This window comes from Rhinopithecus bieti, unplaced genomic scaffold (genome assembly GCF_001698545.2).
Source record: "Rhinopithecus bieti isolate Rb0 unplaced genomic scaffold, ASM169854v2 scaffold_2077, whole genome shotgun sequence".
Lineage (NCBI taxonomy): Eukaryota > Metazoa > Chordata > Mammalia > Primates > Cercopithecidae > Rhinopithecus > Rhinopithecus bieti.
The window spans coordinates 698,023-711,556 of record NW_016803882.1 but is presented as its reverse complement, the minus strand read 5'-3'; the positions used below and the strand labels follow the sequence as shown (position 1 = coordinate 711,556).

The following is a 13,534-nucleotide window of genomic DNA, read 5'->3' as shown; positions in this document are numbered from 1 at the left end:
CTGAGGCATGAGCATTGCTTACTGCAGCCTTGACCTTCCGGGCTCAAGTGATCCTCCCACCTCAGCCTCCCGAGTAGTTGGGAGAATAGGCATGCACCACCATGCCTAGATAATGTTTTTTATATTTTATTTTTTGTAGAGAGAGGGTGTCACTATGTTGCCCAGGCTGATCTTGAACTCCTAGGCTGAAGTGATCCTGCCACCTTGGTCTCCCAAGGTGTGAGCCACTGCTCCCGGCTGATTCTAGATCTTATGACTGTTGAAAAGTTTGAGGCCATTTGATGAATCACAGTGCTCAGCCCACTGACAGACCTACCGGCAAAACGTGCTCAATAAATATTTATCAGGCTCCATGAGTCAATTTTCTTTGTCATCCAAGCCCCTGTATCACCTGTCAGGCACTCGGGGATCCCAGTAGCTGAGTAGCTAATACCATGCAATGTACCATCTTGTGTCTTTTAGGCTTTTCAGTGGACAGCAGGACACTGGGCTGGATCCTGGTTCCCTTGGTTCTCAGATTAGGCTCTCAGTGTCTAGGTTGACTCATTTGACTCTGTTCCACATGCATCTCCCTTGCAGACCCCTTAGTGTACCCGAACTACTGTCAGCTCAGCTCTACCCATCAGCATCATCACTTTCCCACAGCCACAAGCCAGAGAGCCTGCAGAAACGTTTGTCTTCCTGTGTCCTTTATTTTGAACATGGAATCAGTCCTAAATTCAGGCTCTTCTTAAACTCTGCATTCAGCATTGCCTTTTCTACTATTTTTCAGGCCACGGTTGTAGACCAGGAACTCATTGTTTTCCCAGCTACCTCTTTTGCACTCTTTTTTCTCTGCTATGGATCTGACCAGAGCATCTTTTTTCATTAGGTCTGAATGTGAGTTTCCACTCCCTTTTGGATCAAGTCTAAGATTTCATTGTGTACCTTTTCTTATCTTTTCATCTTTTATATTGTATTTCAGTATCTCTCCACCTCAAAGAGTAATATTCTATGGAGGCACCTTGGACACCCAGAGAGTAAAATGTGGTGTGTTTATATACAAACTAGTCCTCCCACAGTGACTGGTGGATTTCTTGTCTAGTTCAAGAGACAATCATGTATCTTTCCTGACATTTCTTGAAAGGGACCTCTAGAAAATGACAAGCAGTTAACCCTCCATTTATGGTACTTTATCGTCTTTGTTTTGATAAAAATGACTCATTTTAAAAGGTTCAGAGTAGCATTCTATTTTCCATGCAGTCTGTTTTGTGGGTTGAATATGGTTTTGGATTTTTGAAAGGTTTTAAGTCCTCATAAATGTATGTTGGAATGTAACATGGCCATAGTTTCCCCAAGATGTCACTCCTTTAATCATAATGATCAAACAAGAATTCTGAGGTTTTGGCTTCTGGTTGAAGATCAAGGATTGGATGAAGAGCTGTTAGAAGTTGGGCATGTGGAAGGTGGGCAGTGACTGGAGGTGAGGAAACCCAGAATACTGTGTATGACATGCTCAGGGGAGATCTGTGATGTCACAAAGCCCTGACCTGAATTTTGCTTTCCCCTCTCAATTTCCCAAGTGCTTTCTCATTATTTAATTCTGACAATATTGATTAAGGATTAGCTGAATTTCAGGTGCTATGTTAGGTGCTAGGGATTCATAATTGAATAACATCCTATTTATACTGCAAGCACAAATCAATTCCAGATGGATTTCAGCTTTAATTATAAAAGGTAAATGAATAAAACTTTTAGAATATAGGTGACCATTTTATGAACTTGGAATAGGCAAAGACTTTTTATTTAAAGAAAGCAGGACCTGGCTGGGCACGGTGACTCACACTTGTAATCCAAGACTTTTGGGAAGCTGAGGTGGGCAGATCACTTGAAGGCAGGAGTTTGAGACCAGCTTGGCCAACATAGTGAAACCTTGTCTCAACTAAAAACACAAAAAATTAGCCAAGTGTGGTGTCACGCACCTGTAATCCCAGCTACTTGGGAGGCTGGGGCAGGAGAAATGCTTGAAACCAGGAGACAGAGGTTGCAGTGAGCTGAGATTGCCCCCTGCACTCCAGCCTAAATGGCAGAGTGAGACTCGGACTAAAAACAAACAAAACAAACAAACAAACAAAAGGAATTAAAAAATAAAATAAAAGCAGGACCTAAAAAGGAATCAATAAAGGAAAAAAATTGACAATATTAAGATTTAAATTTTTTGTTTATCAAAAGATATCATAGAAAGTGAAGATATAGGTGAAGAAAACAGGAAAAGATTTGCCATACCTATGAATCCTTTCCACAAAGCACTCATATTCAGAACATATAAAGAACTCTTACAAATCAATAAGAAAAAGAAACAAAATGAAAAATGGACAAAATACTTGAATAGGCAGTTTGCAAAAGCACTTATCTAAGTGGTCAATAAACGTGAATATTTGCTCAACTTAGTACTCAGGGAAATGCCAATTAAAACCACAGTGAAATGCTAGTACCTATACACCAGAATGGCTAACATGAAACAAACCAAAAATGCCAAAGGTTGGTGAGGATGCAGAGCAGCTAGTTCTCTCATACAGTGTTCACGGGAGTATACATTTGTAATTTGGAAACCACTTTGGAAAACTGTTTGGCCTTATCTACTGAAGTGGAAAAAATGCTGAATTCTGACCCATAAATTTCAGTCCTAGGCAGATATACATGCCCAACAAAAAGTGTACATATGATCCATTGCAATGGGTTGAATGGAGAGTAACTAGGGAGAAAAGAAACAGAGACACAAAGTATGGATTATTCTTTTGAGACATTTGGCTGTCCAGGGTGGGAGAGATGGGGACACAAGAGGGAAACTCTAGGTTGAAGGAGGGCTTTTGTAAGAGAGACATGCTCAAAAGATAAATGTTAAAAATATAGGAAAGGCCAAGTGTGGTGGCTCACACCTGTAACCCCAGCATTTTGGGAGGCTGAGGCTGGCAGATCACTTGAGCTCAGGAGTTCAAGACCAACCTGAGTAACATGGTGAAACCCCGTCTCTACTAAAAATACAAAAATTAGCTGGGCATGGTGGTACATACCTGTAATCCCAGCTACTCAAGAGGCTGAGGTAGGAGGAAGCTCCTTCAGCCTGGGAGGTTGCAAGATTGCAATGAGCCAAGATTGCGTCATTGCACTCCATCCCGGGTGACAGGAATGAAACACTGTCTCAAAAAAAAAAAAAAAAAAAAAAAGACTAGAATTGACTTATGGATAAATCCCCAGATGAGAAGAGATTCTAAGTTAATAAACAAAGGTGTTTGAGTGAATTAATAGAAGAACATATCACCTGGCAGATTAGGAAGAAATGAGAATTAATATAGATATGCAAACATGGTATGTGTGGAGGGAATTTTCTGTGGATAGCATCTATTTTAGTGAAGTAAGATGTGAGCTGATTTGCAAAGTGAAAGAGACAAAGATTACGTTAGGGACTGAAAAAAGTGTTGATGTTTTGGAATAGCCACTATGTAAGAATGGGAGAGAGAAGTGATCTAGGAATGTAAGATGGTTGAGTGTCCTACAGGATACAGTTGCAATGGGAGAGTCTGTGTTTGCAGTGGCACCAACTTAGACTCTGACATACTTTCCTTTAGGAAACCTGCTGAGAACATGCAGAAACACTGCACTGCCAAGTGTGGGAGATCCACAGAAGGGGGAAAGTTATATCAGTCCAAGGTTAAGGGTTTGTAATGAGGGTGCTACAGAAGGTCGAGGGGAGTTTATGTGAGTTGAGCATTTTGGGAAAATAAAGATGTTTTTGGAAATTGGGTTGAATAAGAAAGGATCCAGCGAACTGGCAACCTACAGAGTGGGAGAAAATTTTTGCAATTTATCCATTTGACAAAGGTCTAATATCCAGAACTACAAGGAACTTCAAACAAATTTACAAGAGAAAAAAACCCTATTAAAAAGTGGGCAAAGGGACATGAACAGACACTTCTCAAAAGAAGACATTAATGTCGACAACAAACATACAAAAAAAAGTTCAATATCACTGATCATTAGAGAAATGCAAATCAAAACCACAATGAGATACCATGTCATACCAGTCAGAACGGTGATTATTGAAAAGTAAAGAAAAAACAGATGCTGGTGAAGTTGCAGAGAAATAGGAATGCTTTGCCATACAGGAAAAGATTTGCCATACATATGAATCCTTTCCACAAAGCACTCATATTCAGAACATATAAAGAACTCTTACAAATCATACTGTTACAAATCTTACAAATTATACTGTTGGTGGGAATGTAAATTAGTTCAACCATTGTGGAAGATGGTTTGGCAATTCCTCAAAGACCTAGAACCAGAAATACCATTTGACCAAGCAATCCCATTACTGGGTATATACCCAAAGGAATAGAAATCATCCTATTAGAAAGATACATGCATACGTATGTTAATTGCAGCACTATTCACAATAGCAAAGACATGAAATCAACCCAAATGCCCATCAGTGATAGACTGGATAGAGGAAATGTGATAAGATTCCACACTGGAGAAAATTCCACTTTGGAAAAAATAATTCCACATACACCATGGAATACTATGCAGCCATAAGAAGGAACATGATCATGTCCTTTGCAGGGACATGGATGGAGCTGGAAGCCATTGTCCTCAGCAAACTAACACAGGAACAGAAAACCAAACACCACATGTTCTCACTTATAAGTGGGAACTGAACAATGAGAACACGTGGACACAGGGAGGGGAACAACACACACTAGGGCCTGTTGGGGGGTTGGAGTCGGTGGGGAGAGCATTAGGAAGAATAGCTAATGCATGCTGGGCTTAATACCTAGGTGATGGTTTGATAGGTGCAGCAAACCGCCATGGCACATGTTTACCTATGTAACAAACCTGCAGATCCTGCACATGTACCCTGGAACTTAAAATGAAAATAAAAATAAATAATAAAAAAAGGATTCATAGTAATGCAAAAGATGATGAATAAATGGCAAAGAGACCAGCTGAAAAACTGAAGGTTTGATGGGATGTCATGACAAGAAAGTAGACCGGACCTGAGGGAATGAGCTGGCCAGAAGGAATAGGGTCTTCAGTCAGAAGTGGGCATTTTGGCCTTTGCTTTCACATGATGATAAGGTCCAGGATATGGCTGTGAGAATGGGTAAGAGTGGTGATTCTCCTTGAGGTCAAGAGGTTAAGGAGCTTTGCACCCATTGTTGACCAGGTCATCTTTTGGACACGGAGGCTGGCAGGATGATGATGGGAGCAGGACAGGAGAGAAAGACCAGGAGAAAGAGACTGAACTTATCAGTTCAGTTAGGGACAGTGACTAGGTGCTTGGTGACAAGAGTGCAAGTAAAGTCAAAGGTGACAGTACTGGGAAGCAGGAGTTTCAGAGGAGGGAGTGTTTTCACCTGCAGGTACCAGGGGCGAGGGCTTGAAGAGCTGTAGTGAAGAGGAATGATGCAGAGCCTAATGCCGGATCATGTGGAATGAAGGGGTTCAGAAGAAAGGAGAGTTTCTGAACTTAAGAGGGTCCTTGTCCCCAGGATTTCTCCAAGGCTAATCCATAATCATGCTGGCATTCAGCACAAGAAGAAGGCATGTGACTTATGAGAACAGGTTACTTCTGTGCAGTTAACACAGCAGTAGGCAAGAAAAAAGCATTCCAGAGAAGAATTACATTTGGGGTAAGATCCTGGACATCACCACTTTTTTCAGTCCCCAACCCAATCTTTGTCCATTTCACTTTGCAAATCAACTCACATCTTACTTTACCAAAATAGATGCTATTTTCCACATATAGAATGTATGCATATCTGCATTAATTCTCATTTCTTCCTAAATCTGCCAGGGTGATGTGTTCTTCCATCGATTCAGTCAAACATCTCTGTTTTTTTGTTTTGTTTGTTTGTTTTTGACAGAGTCTTGCTGTGTCGCACAGTCTGAAGTACGGCGGTGCAATCTCAGCTCACTGCAACCTCTGTCTCCCGGGTTCAAGTGATACTCCTGCCTCAGCATTCCGAGTAGCTGGGATTACAGGTGCCCACCGCCATGCCTGGCTGATTTTTATATTTTTAGTAGAGACGGGGTTTCACTGTGTTGGCCAGGCTGGCCTTGAACTCCTGACCTCAAGCGATCCTCCTGCCTTGTCCTTCCAAAGTGGTGGGATTACAGGTGTGAGCCACTGTGCCCGGCCCGTCTCTGTTTTTTAACTGAGAATCTCTTCTCATCTTGTGCCTTAGCTGCTGTGCTCTACTGCAGTGCTTAGCACTGACCATTCTCCCAAAGGGCTTCTCCTTATTCTAATGAAATGTACTGTATGTACAGTACAGTAATATAATGTATGTACAGGGTGTACATCCACTGTGTGTGTGCATATGTGTATATGTATATACATATGTGCGTATACATGTACGTATTTGCACACATGTATTGGTATTGTATATGCATGGATATATACACATATATGTATGATCTCATTGAGTTTCTTAACATCATATAAGTCAACTAAGTATTGTATTCACTTTGGAGGTATGGAAAATGAGGCTTAACTAGGTGTCTTGTATGAGAGTGGAGTGGGTGATGGGGCCAGGGTTTGAAACTAGGCCTTCTGGTTCATCCAGGGTAAGTCACTAAATAACATTAAATGCATGTATGTTGCTTCAGTGGGTTATATTTTACATGAAACAGGACCTTGAATGTTTTGGCCATGTATTGCAATATATGTTAAAGTAGTCCTAAAATGAAAAGAACAAACCAACACCAAACCAAATCCATTGGCCCATGTCTTTTTCTCTTTCTGGTATCTCTGGATATCTGCACTTGACTGGGAGGAAGCGAGAGAAATCACTTTTCCCTCTGATCAGCAATAATTTATTGACCTGAAGATGCAGTGAACTGGTGTGAGCACTAAATCCATACTATGCATCGTTACACATTTATCGGGCCACTTTGCCACTTTCTGACATGCAAAAGTGGCTCGATTTGAATGAATTACAGTGATTTTAAAAGCAACGTTTCTGCAGGGTGGCCTCTTTTGAAGTATCCTACACATAAATGGCTTTGGTTTTAAGGGAAATAAAATGCACTCTGAGAACCTGGAGTAGTATGGTCGTTCAGTTCTGAATACATAGTGAAATAGTTTACAAGCTGATGGAGCAGGGATACCTGGAGCTGTGTTCGCTTACATTCCAATTCAATCCCTTTCCTGAATCTGCTGGAGATTTTATTACCACTTAGAAGCCCTGACATTCTGTAAATTGCATGGTGAACCATTAATGATTTCTCAAACAAGAGTGAGGTAATCTTCACAGTAATTTAAAATATTTCAGAGGTCAAGGGGGGCATTTATGGTTTCCTTTATCATGGAGCAAAATGACTTTTTCAGTCAATCATTTAAGCCACGAGTTATGTACACTACGCATATTATCACATAGGAATCTGCTCTTTGTGCTCCTTTTCGTAGGTGCTTTGGGTATTTGTCAGGAAGACAGGAAAGTCAGACCAGATGGCATGGGTTATTATTGGAAACAGATCTACTGATTCATGCATGCCTTTCTTCTTTTTTCCTTCCTCCACTCTGTCTTCGGTTCTATCAGCGAAAACAGTAATTGGCTATCTGGGAAAAAAATGGGGGAAATTGATTCTCTTGGAATGGTTGACTGAGTAAATGAAAAGATGCTTCTCCTCTTTGAGATGTCCAGATGTGTGCTTTGTTCTGGGTTCATATTGAATGTATTAGCTTTTGTGCATATTGTGATGGGGTGCTGATACTGAGAAGGGAAATTTGAATGCACTTTGGTGACTTAGAATTTCTGTGTAAGTGTCTCCAAGGCGGAAGCTTGGAGAGGTTAGGTGTCTTCTTTTTCCCTTTTTTGGGGGGAAACCTCTTTATGAATAGGAAGTGTTCATTAGGTCATTTTGTAAAATTCTGGAAAGCAAAAGTAAGGTACATGTTTGTACCTTACTCATGCAGTGCCTCCATGTGATAAGGTATTTTTGGATAATAATGATATTGATAAAACAATCATTTGTATCACCTTTTGAGCACTAATATGATTGTGAGAGGGGCTTGGATTTTTCAGATTATTGTCAAGACAAGAAAGTGGTGTTGCTCCATGAGGCAGAATTCCATTGTTCACCTATACCAGATAGTGGCTGAATTTGTAACTTTCGGAGTTACTCTCAGAATCCCATCTCCACACACTTCCAACATCTTTATTTACAATAGTCATAAGGGGAGGGTCAGAGCAAGGCTAGCAAAGTTGGGGACCTGAGTTTGCCTGCAGGCACAAAAGCTACTACCTTGGGGTACTTCTTGCCAAGGTTTTTTTTGCCAGAGCCAGGAAGGAGGGGTGTGGTGGGATGGCTTAACACCATCTAAACATTCCCTAAATACTTTCTCTGCTAGGAAACATTCAAGAAATCAAACCCCCATTTCCCTGGAGTCTGAATATAATTTGAATAAGAGGGGAGAGGGAATTGAGATAGGGTAGTTGGGGGAGGACAATATTGTAGAAAAATACCTCTGCAATTGTTTTATCTCTGTCTAACTTAACAGAAAGCTGACCTGTGAGGACTTCTTTAGGGTCCTCTCCGATTTGGATCCCATCTCCCCTCCCCGCCCCAGGTTCTTTTTGAACTTTGAGCCACGTGTGTGTATACGAGCTACGGTGTCATCTTGAGTCAGTGGTGGCAAACCAAGCTTACCTGCCTTCAATCAGAGGACACTTCCTATTTGAACAACTCTGCAGGATCTCACATTATTTTCCTCCCTGGGTGGTACCATTTGCCATAATGGGGGCAGGCACACAATGGATTTCGGCCACTCTCAGTAGAATCAGCCAACTCCCCATATTAGAATGAGGTTTTATCTCCCTGGAGAATCTGCCTATGTTGGGGCAGCCATATGTGTGTTTTTGAATCGAGGAGGCCTGAGCCACTCATTCACATTTGTTTAATCCAAATGCAGGCCTCTCTGAGTAGGCGGTGGCTGCGGGGGAGATATTTGCATTTCTGACCTGCTGCATGCCTTTGCTGAATGAAATTCATATAATTACTACACACCATGACTTCCTCTAGAGTTGTATCCGTTCTGGTTGGCTTTTTTTCTTCCTCCACTTCATCATCATCCAATTAATTAACAGTTGCCATGGTGACTGTTGCCATGGCAGCATACAATTCTCCCAAAGGGATTCTCATTCATATTCTAATCAAATACATGCACATGGCTGGGTGGCTGGAAAAAGTGGTCAGGAGAATTCAAGAAGAATGGAGGAAGAAATAAAAGGGGGTTGCTTTGTTCTTTTGCCCTGCCCTATCTAGCTTTGTCTTTAGCTTACTTTATCTTAGGAAGAGGATGATTGTTTTCTTTATCGTTTTCTTATAGAAATGCCTGACTGTTCTCAGGGTGCATCCTGTTTTAGTAAAGTAGTCTTTTCTGCCGTGGGACCATGCTCTTCTCTCATTTTTTTCTTCCTTCATAAGGTGAGGGGCACATTGATTTTCCTCTGCTGTTTAGTCTGGCAGACCTGCCGGTGAGATTTCTAATGGATTCTCTGTAAAGGAACCAAAGCTTTGTCGTTTACAACCATTGGCATCTTCCACCTCTCAAACGAAGATCATATCTGTCACCTGTCCACGTGTGACTTCCCAGGAAGCAATGGTTCTAATAAGATTCTGAACTACCCTTGCAAATCTGTTTATGGATTGTGTTATAGAGCCGAACCAGGTGTCGGCTCGCTGGGTGCAGCAAGGGCAAACCCTGACATCAGGATTGCAGCAAGAAAAAGTGAGGCATTTAGTTGCCAGGTGCCAAGCAAGGAAGACCAGGCAGTTAATGCCTATGACTTCCCTGATGGCTTGCAGATAAGTGATTTTAAAGACAGGGCTAAATTTCAGAAAGGAGAAGTTACAGGCAAAGTCATAAATCAATACATGGAGGTTATATATTGGTTTGGGCCTAAAAGGGTGGGATATCTTGAGCAGGAGAGCTTACAGGTCATAGGTAGATTTCAAATATTCTGATTTGATTAAGGAAGAGATTTGTTTAAAAATTTGGGGTCAGCAGTAAAGAATGTTAGCTCTGGCTCCTGGTGTGACTTTCTCCAGGCCCCTCAGGAAGAAATTTCAAAGAACTGTAGTCAAAGTTTACTTTTTAGTTCCCCGTCTTATCTGAGGTCTACTTGCCAGCAGATCTCTTTGGTGGGGGTCTGGGTTTCTGAAAAACAATTCAGGGACATATATTAAGAGGTTATCTTTAGTTTCTATAGGGAATCAAACCTCCCATGATTCTAGCTTCCTTGGATATTGTTTTAAGCTACTATTACCTTCTTGCTTATCAAGTTGCTTATTTATTTCTCAAGGCCAGCTAGGTGCCTGGAATTTCCCTTGAAGGAACTCAAGATTTTCTTTTATTTTCATGCTTGGAGGCCCAGCAGGCCCCTAAGAGGGGGTACTGGTTTTGTCTCAATTACTTATGCATGAGAGACAGCCAAGTGGAAAGCGGTCCCCAGGGAATCTCCAGCCGGCCTGCACACTGCGGTAGAGTCACAGAAGTTTGTGCCATTTGCAGTGGGGAGGCGCCTGGCCCCTCCTTTTCCTGGGTGGAACCTGGAATTTAATCTGTGAGGCGGGAAGCACACTAGCAGGCTCTGGCTTTGTGGAGAGTTCCTGTTTTCCCTTTTGTTTTTTCTCCTTTTTGTCCAGTAAGTACCATTTTTATCACCCTTCAAAGTATCTGCAAGCCTAATATTTCATGGCCGTGTGACAAGGACCCCATCTTTAACTGAACTAACGGAAAAGTCCTACAACACTTGTTTAATGTCTGACCATACTCATTCGCTTTCTCAGTTCCTCCAGAAAGAATGAAAAATATCCAGGACTCTTCTTCCATCCACATATCCCTGGCATGTTGACCTGACTAAGATGACCTTAGCCCAGGACCACTGTTAGATTGGAATGCCTTCATTTTAGCCCACCTCCCTCCTCAGAATCTCTGCTGCAGTTCCGTTCTGGTTTGCTTCCCTCTGCTTCTCTTCCTGCCTCCAGGCCCTACCCCTGTGCAGGCATCTTCCACACAGAAGATGACGATTCAACATGAGATTTGGGTGGGGACAAACATCCAAACTATATCAGCTTCGTTCCAAAAGAAATGCAATTGTCTTAAATGCCCTCCTTAGATATCTCATCAAATAACCAGGAAAGATCAACCACCAAAAAAGAGAAGAGACTGTGAGTTGTCCTGTCCACAGACAGATTTTTTTTTCTATTCTTTCGAGAGTGACTCCAAGAGATTGTTTGGGGGACTTTATTTGCATTATAAGACAACTTTTGTTCCTGTGTAGCTCTGCCCTTCCTCTGCTGGCTGCCTCCTGCCTCTTGGATCTATGCACCTCTCCCCTGTGAAGAGAGTTGTAAGCATCAACCATCTGGCCCCTCTCTGAGTTCATATTTTCCATGACTCTCTATTTTTTCTCCTATTGATCTGCCTTTTGTCATTTGATTTTCAGTGAATCTTCAGAGGGCAAAAGGAAAGTTTTCTCCCTCATCCCCTGTGTAGATAATCCATGGGCTCCATTTTGGGAAATATTGGCCCAAAGAGAAGCCCAAATTCTTAGCATGGTATGCAAAGTCCATTACAATCTGATTCCAATCTGTTTTTGTCTTTTTAACTTCTAGTAATGATTCCTCCTCAGATTTTTCACCTCAGTGCCTGCCTTGTGTTCTAATTGTGCCAAATTTTTCATTATTCTTCTCGCCATACTGCACACAACTCAAGCTCCAGGCCTTTGCTCAAACTCTTCTTTTGTCTAAATGACCCCACTCTCTCTGATCCTGGTCAGACTTCTCCTCAACTCAATGCCACCTCCTTCCTGAAGTCTCCCAATCTTTCTCAGGTAAGACCATTCCTTCCCTGTGTCCCATAGCACTTTGAAGGCTGATGCTTGTCCTTACCACATTTTATTTTAATTCTCTCTTTTAGGATCTGTATTCCTTCCCCTTTGAAGATTCAGGGCTGGGGAAAGAAAAGTAGCAATTATTTAGCACCTACTAAGTATTGTTTATGGTGCCAATGAACTATTCTCCTCATCATAAACTTCTTTTTTATTAACAACAACAACAACAATGACAACAAAATAACTGAAATGCGTCCTTCATTCCAGGTAGTGTGCCAAGAAATTTACATGCATATTTGCATATTCTCAATATTCATAGCAATCTTATAAAACTGCCATTATGATATACCCTTACTTACAGAAAATGAAGGAGCTTAATGTACTCAAAGTTGATACTTAGTAAATGGTGCAGTTGGAATTTATCCAAAATTGTCTGACACTGGAGCCTGCTTGGGGGATCCTGTCATTGTTACTGAATTTTAAGGTGGAGAAACTTGCTTAAGGGTACCCAGCAGCAGACAGCCAGGGCTGCTGGATTCCCAGGCCTGGGGAAAGATACTCTTCAAACTTGGAACCTGCAGCTCCTCCTGTAATTCCTGACATACGGTTCATTGAATTGAACTAGACCTGTTGAGTATTAACATGACTCTCATTTTGACTCAGAGAACTGACTTATCCAAGGTAATGTAGTTAGAAAGAGTCTTGGTTGAGAGTCCAACACAGATGTTTTTACAATCGAGTGAAATTCTCACCTTGTCAATGATGCCTCCTCAATGCTATGGACAATTGGATATGTATTTGGGATTCTGGCCACCGTTTACAGCATTGTTTCAAGGGAAAAAATGTATCCTGAGGTCGTTTTCAAGACTGTTAGAGTCAACCCTTAGAACTTGGGCTAAGTCAGAGACTGAAATAGGCACGCCATAGCTCTGTTCTTACCAGCAGTAGCATTTGTATCCAGACCCATGTAGGTATCTGCAAAATATTTATAGTCTTAGAATGGAGTTTCAGTCACATGTTTGGTACTTTGTCCAAAGAACAATATTTGGAAATGGATTCTATAGCACCAGGCAGCTGATGAAGGAAAGAGATGTTTTCTCACCTAATTTTCACAAATGGTTTCTGGAACCTCACCTTCAAACTCCTTGACAAACACAGTTCTGCCTGTACTCTCAGAGGACCTGAAAAAAAAAATCATGCAATTAACCCCATATGTTCAACTTTGGAGAGCACCTGGGTAACAGCTCCTAGTCAAAGCTTAGTATGCCAGGAGCTCTCTGATAAGGGGTCCGACCATTTTCTTTTCCTGGGAATTGAATAAGTCGGTGATCCATCTGTCTATCAAGTGTCTGAAGTCAGCAGAACCCCTGATAGTGCCCAAGCCTTCTTTTTTCCCTCTGTCCCATTGCAAAGCAACTGACCCCATCCTGGGATAACTGTGAGATGTGGCTGCAGCTTTGCTGTGTCTGGTCTTCCAGAGGATGAATGGCTGGTGGCTCTGTCCCAGGGTGAAACTTGTGCTGGGGTGAGGGGAGGTCACAGGGTGCTGAGGAGAGAGATGCCCCCTGTGTGTATAGCGGAGTACCATTGATTTCCACCTCATCCATCACTCCAGTGTGCCTGCCACCGGCTGCAACGTGAAAGTGTGCCCTGCT

At 41.9% G+C, this 13,534-nt stretch overlaps 1 long non-coding RNA gene across 1 annotated transcript; it reads right to left on the bottom strand.

Annotated features, from left to right (window-relative positions):
* Positions 1–11,321: 11,321 nt before the first annotated feature.
* On the bottom strand, positions 11,322–13,062 carry LOC108518567 (uncharacterized). Its single transcript, XR_001882402.1, has 3 exons — positions 13,014–13,062; positions 11,938–11,998; positions 11,322–11,382 (listed from the first exon to the last, which is right to left on the bottom strand). It is a non-coding gene; the product is annotated as an uncharacterized LOC108518567 (long non-coding RNA).
* Positions 13,063–13,534: the final 472 nt, after the last annotated feature.